The following is a 7,034-nucleotide window of genomic DNA, read 5'->3' on the forward strand; positions in this document are numbered from 1 at the left end:
TCACCAGAAAAAACGTTACATAATTTTTGAACGGGCCCCGAATAGTAATTCAGCCCATCTAATATGAATTCCTCACACTTCACAATATAGAAAAAGCCTACATATGTAATCAGGAAGAACAACTGGTTCTATACACCTACACAGCTCTGGACAGCGTTTGAGCCTTACAAGATATTTTTGAATTATAAATATCTATCCTGCTATTGCCACGATTACATTCGTGACAAATGGGTTGCTGCTAGATCTCTATTTCTTACGATAATAAATACAAAGCATTAACATGACAACACTTAACAAAACAGTTGGTGGGCAACATTTTATGGCTCCTGATGGCCGCATCATTTGTTGATGGGTATCGGGATGTTTTGGGTAATAAAACTTTAATTTACTTACGAGTGGAAGGACTGCTCACATCCACCTTTTCTCCGGTTGGTGCAGTTGAATGCAGCACAAGTTGGCATTGTAAAATGATCGTTGAATATGTATATGGGAGCGAAAGCTGCCGAGAACTGTAATTGTATCAGATCAGTGATCGCGTGGCGCGACTTTGTTTTGGTACTAACATCATGGCTGCCGCCGACCTCATAATCTCGACAGCGATCCGTAATCCAGTTATATCTAGATCAGTGGCTCTAAAGGCCTGTCTACACGAGCGGGCCTGATCGGCGGGCTTGCCCGTTAACGGGCATATTTGACGGGCAAACGATCAAATTGCCCGAAAGGCCGCCGAGCGAAATCACTGAGCTGGTGCCCGGTAGCTGGAGTTTCTACCCTGCCAGACGCAAGATAATATCGTGAACCCACAGCGGGCCTTCATCCCACATTCCACGGCATAGTAGCACAGTGAACATTTAACGATGGCAGCCCAGGATAACTCTAGTGAGCCACCGACAATGCTAGGCACCATGGTTCTCGTACAGCACTCCACCCGCTACTGGCAACATCGTCGGGCAGGCCCAGCTGTTCATCACTTCGGTCGTGTGGACAACATTCACGGGCAGGCCCGCGAGAATTTGCCCGTTAACGGGCAAACCCGCCGATCAGGCCCGCTCGTGTAGACAGGCCTTAAAACCCTGATCTTCTACCGAATCTTTCTACGAGTAATTTAATTGTTTACTGTGGAGTCAATTCGAGTGAGATACGACCGAACTGACCTAAGGTGAAACAGTTGTTGTTTTTCCCTTTTTCCTGAAATTGATTTGATAGTGCATTGTGGAAGGACCAGAATTATAAACTTCCAGTGCAATCCTGTGTATTTTTACTTGTCCTACGATTCTATGCACGAACCGAGAGTTCTGAAGCAGGCAGTGGTGGTCCGCACCTAGTTTCAGAACTAAAGGACCTAATTGGTCCTTTACACTAGGGCAATTAATAGACGACCGCAGAACCCCGTGTTCTCTCATAAAGTCAAAGGAAGCTATTGTCCTTGTAACAGCGCTTATTAACGTCACCTGAAGTTGGAGAACGCCTAGTCCACGACGTGAAAGCCATTATCTGATAGTGACTGGACTGGCATGTCGTCTGGACCGCATCCTGTCGGCTTCGTTCGTTAGTAAATTTGCTTGTAGCAATTTTTTTTTTTTCCAAGAAAATCACATTATGTTCATGTATTACTATTTTCATTTTTTTTTCTAATGCTATATCGCGTAGGTGTTCACAACTAGAATAATACCGTTGCTCTTCACTCTTGTTCACAGGGAAGTGTTGTGGAGTAGGGAGTGTAACAGAGGGACCTTGATTTTGGGAAGGCTGTTACTCCCTCCTTGTTAGGTTATTGTTATTTATGCTGCATTTGGATGACCTTGCCAGGGTATCTCAACAGCCAGGTTAGGTTTAGGAAGGCATTGTTTAAGGCACCTTTTCTACTCCCTTTACCCCCATGAGGTAAGCAGCACAGATCCTGAAAAGGGCTGCTCAGTCATGTATGCTGCTGATGAGCTGTGTTGCTCCATAATTCTACCACAGGGTGACCACTGGGCCTATATCACTAGGGGCTTCCAGAGGACAGTAACCCTTACCACCACTGAAGGAATTTTGGTTAATTGGAAGAATTAAAGTATTAATAGTGAGTGGAAGAGACATTTAATAGTTACTGATTACAGTGTCAATCTTGGTCATTGTCTCATACTCGGCATCAACTCCTGGAAGGGAGCCAATCCAGGAGCACCACAAGGAGAGATTGAGGCATTTGATTTCCTCCACTTGCTTTTGAACCCCATTTTGTGATCTTGCCTCCTTCCTAGGTAGACCATGTGCTGGAAAGGGCTGCAAGACTTCATTTGGATTCACAGCAGGCAGGGGAAACTCCACCCCAATCTTTTAAGTTTTTTATTGTATTTCATACTTGCTTTTTTCCCACCTAGTTTTTGTGTATTTTCTGTCTTCATTTATATTCTTGTTTATCCATTTTGTGACATTCCATTGTAGTAGTATTTGTTTTATGGGATTTGGTTTACTTTTAGTATATTTCTCTTTTATGAGGGCGGCTTGGTATAGGATGTAGTTGTACTTTATCCTGTAGCTTCTATAAATATATTTCTTGCTGACTTTGTTTATGGATAGATACAGAGTTACTTCAAAGTTAAGTTCTCTAGGTTCTTTACTTCTTTCATGTGTTTAAGCTATTTCACTTTTTTGTAGTTTAAGTGTGTGTGTGTGTGTATATATATATATATATATATATATATATATATATATATATATATATATATATATATATATATATATATATATATATGTATGTATAATATAATATTAGTAGACCCTCGTTAAGTCGGACTACATGGGGGAAAGGGTGTCCGACTATGCCGATTGTCCGAATTAACAGATGGCCTATAACCCCTAGGCTAGCCTAACCAAGTAAAGAAACGAAAGATTCAAACACATTTACCTGTACAGATATCGATTGTTATTACTTAGGCTATTTTGTTTTACCTTACCTTCATAACATGCAAGAACTGTACACTGTAAATCAGATTTATTTGTTTTGTTTTTATGAAAACCAAAACATGACGAAGGCTGTCGTCAATTTGTAAGGTAGAGCGACCATACAGCTGATCACATAGCATAAACAAAAGATGTGAATGAAACGAATGGTTATCACTTCATTGAGATTTTATCTATGCAAATAATTGTTTATGCATTAAGCATTAAGTTCTTACATTTACTGTATGCATTAGAACAAAGAAATGCTTCTGTAAATAGTGAAATTAGAAATAAACATTGCAAATTTGTATTTTTTTTTCAAATTACAATACATTAAAGAATAATAAAAAAGAATTAAAGAACAATTAAAAGTCCACTCGTAGATGGTTGAGGAGAGTCAGGAGACTAAAAGCTGGTTGATGCTTGAGGAGAGTCCGACTCTGTAGCACAGGTAACAACTGGCTTGAAAAAATAATTAATTTTTAATTGCTTTCCTTGTTTGTGTTTCCTCCGAATGATCATATCCCTCAAAGATCTTAACTGCGGGTAATACTGGTCGTTTTCCTCGTCTATGATGGTCAGTGTCAAGGGCTCCTCGAACCACTGAAAGCTTGGGAATTCGAACATCCGAATCATTTCCTTCATCTTCCTCTTGTACTGTGTCACCTTTAAGAACTTCTTCGGCTATTTCTTCATCTGTCATAACACGATGGCCAGGGTCACCTGTTTCTTCTAGCCACTCTCTAACATCATCCAAAGAAACGTGTTCCCCTGATTTTTTTTTAGGAGACGATGAAAATCATTTGGCTCAAAACCTTCAAAGTCGTACTCAACATCATCAGTACCATACAAAAGTTTTTTTTTCCATGCGTTGGCCAGTGTTATTGTTTTGACCTCTTTCCATGCAGTTGCAATATTGAATATGGCCCCTTTTAGGCTGCCCGCACACGAGCAACATTTTATTGCTAGTTGTCACAACAAAATATTGTCACAATAAAAAAAAAAAAGTGTCGCAACGATAAGTTGTCGGTAAGGTACACCCGCACACGAGCCACGCGATGGCGGCAACTATTGTTTATAGTGTCATCATGGATACCGTGGAAGTAGCAGTGACCTGTGCACTCTTGCTCAGGAGGAAGCGCAAAAAGAGGCCAAGAAGAAAGTACTGGGTACACCCCATAGTCAGTCAGAGGTTACTACGCGGAGCATTCCACACATTATTTGATGATAAGGGCACCCTGAGAAATTTTGTAATTACTTCAGGATGTCACAGGAAACCTTTGGTCATCTAATGACAATAACTGGGCCACTTACAGCACATACATACATAAGAACATACATACATATGAAGATACATCCATAAGAACACACAGGCGGCCTGATTACGCACCACTACAAAACACCCTGAACAAGCTCATGATGTGGACGGAAAACAACAACGTCACAATCAACACCAACAAGACCGTAGTGATGCACTTTTGTACCTCCCCCACAACTTTCATTGGGCCCCCACCCCCTCCAATTGGTGCAATCCACCAAGATCTTGGGCATCACACTCGATGCTCAATTAAATTGGAACCAACATATCACCAATATAGTCAGGACAGCGTCTTACAAACTGTATATGCTGAGTAGGTTAAAATCACTAGGAACACCTACATCTGAGCTACAGGAGGTCTACAAAACTTTCATACTCCCCACCCTCATGTACGCCTCACCAGCCTGGTGCAGCTCACTCACCCTCACACAGAGACAAAAGCTGGAGAGGGTACAAAAGAGAGCATGCAGGATCATCCTGGGCGTGGAGTACAGCAGCTACGACCATGCTCTTACCACCCTTACTCTATCTAGGGTGTCCCAGCGGCACGGGGAGGCACTAAGGAAATTTGGGGAAAGCCTGCTTTCCCACCCTAGACACCGTCACCTCCCTCCTGATGCTCCACCAACTCGCCACGCCACTAGACACATAAATAGACTCATACCAATCAAAGCGCCAAGGACAGACCGCTACAAAAACAGTGCTATCCCATCTATTGTGCACATAATTAACTCATTGTAAAATTGCTCCATGTATATATTCCAAGTTTTATATCTTTAATCAACTTTTCCAATGTATTATTGTCAGTGTACCACTGTAATAGAAATAAACCTTTTATTATTATTATTATTACATAAGAACATACATACATAGGAACAAACATTCAGACAGACAGGCAAGCAGGCAGATGCATTGACCTTGCAGACAATAGTTAACGTTTTCCTTTCAAATAAATACAATATGTTTTTTACCTTTCTCCTTTTTATCCTCAGGGGAGATAGTATCCCAATCGCTCACCACAGCCTCACTCCACAACTTTTCTTTTATATTATTATCGCTGTATTCCTTTAGTTGGAAATCATAAAGAGGTGGTCTATTCTCTACCTCTGTTATGACTGTTTCGCAGTCAAATAACTCTTTTATTACAGACATGACGTAGTACCACGTCCTCTCACCACTGCAGTCTGAAAGACACCAAGGCAGCATCAGGCTGGCTGGGTGGCGGCAACGAAATGTTGTTCGTGTGCGAGCTCCCATTTGAAATAACGTTTTCTATCGCCTGCCACAGTTGCCGACAATAATTGTGTTGTCGGAGAAATTGATCCGGCCGCAACTACCTCACAATTTTTTGTTGTCGCCTCAGGAAAAATTGCCCATGTGCGGGCACCCATAAAGATGTGCGGGCAGCCTTATGTTGTAGTTCAGGATGTATTTTTTTTTTCACCTCTTTTATCAACCTCAGCATCCTCATCATCAATGACACAGCACTTCATCAAGATATTTACGCTGGTACAGTCTCTTAAGGAATAAATTACACTCTGGTCCATTGGCTGAATCAGAGAGGTGACATGGGGGGGGGGGGGCAAAATAAAGAACTCGAATTTTCCCTTCATGACTAACAAGGCTTGATTCACTTGGGTGGGCGGGGGCGTTATCTATAATTAACCCATTCAACTCCGATGACAAGATGTCTTGTCATTTGGTCAAATAAAACAAAAAATCATAATAAAACAACAAAATGTTTGATGATCAAACAGCACCAGAAAAATATGACGTCGTCAGTCCTCCTCGAGGAGGACTGATGACGTCATATTTTTCTGGTGCTGTTTGATCATCAAACATTTTGTTGTTTTATTATGATTTTTTGTTTTATTTGACCAAATGACAAGACATCTTGTCATCGGAGTTGAATGGGTTAACAAAGCTTTCACATCTTTGGGAGCAATTTGTAGCACTTCTTGGAATTTCCGAACTGCTGGTACGAAATGTTTAAATAACCAATCTTGGAAAATGCCCATATTGAACCAAGCCTGTTGCGAGTTGTAGTAATGAATGGACAGATGGTTCATACAATCTTTCAAAACTCGCGGACGCTTAGACTTGCCCACCACAGCGAGAGACAAACGATCCAGGCCATCATTCTGCATTAGCAGATGGTTCATACAATCTTTCAAAACTCGCGGGCGCTTAGACTTGCCCACCACAGCGAGAGACAAACGATCCAGGCCATCTGCATTAGCAGATGGTTCATACAATCTTTCAAAACTCGCGGGCGCTTAGACTTGCCCACCACAGCGAGAGACAAACGATCCAGGCTATCTGCATTAGCGCAACACAAGAATGAAACCCTTTACTTATTTTCTCCCTGTGAATTTCTTTTTCATCTCTATTTTTTGGGATACAACGCCAAAAAAGACCACTTTCATCAGCATTGTTAATTTGAGAGGTTAAACCCCCTCATCTTTGATCAGCTTATTTAACTTCTGCCCAAAAGGCTCAACATCTTCGACTGGAGCACTGACTGTTTCCCCATGCAACACTTTATCACAAAGCCCGTGCCTATTTCTGAAGCGCCATAACCATCCATCACCAGCAGTAAAATCATTAATTCCCATTTGTCTAGCCAAATTTTGAGCAGCATCTTGAATAGCAATTCCACGAACTTTTACACCGCATGGTCGTTGCTGCACAAACCATTTCGTTATCGCTTCTTCCAAATTGCCATCCTTAGAAACTCGCATCCTTTTTCTATTTCCAAGAGAAGAATTCTTACGGCCTTCAGTCATATTGT

This window comes from Oratosquilla oratoria, unplaced genomic scaffold, assembly GCF_046742065.1.
Source record: "Oratosquilla oratoria isolate Oo_2021 unplaced genomic scaffold, ASM4674206v1 SCAFFOLD45, whole genome shotgun sequence".
In the NCBI taxonomy this organism is placed as follows: Eukaryota; Metazoa; Arthropoda; class Malacostraca; order Stomatopoda; family Squillidae; genus Oratosquilla; species Oratosquilla oratoria.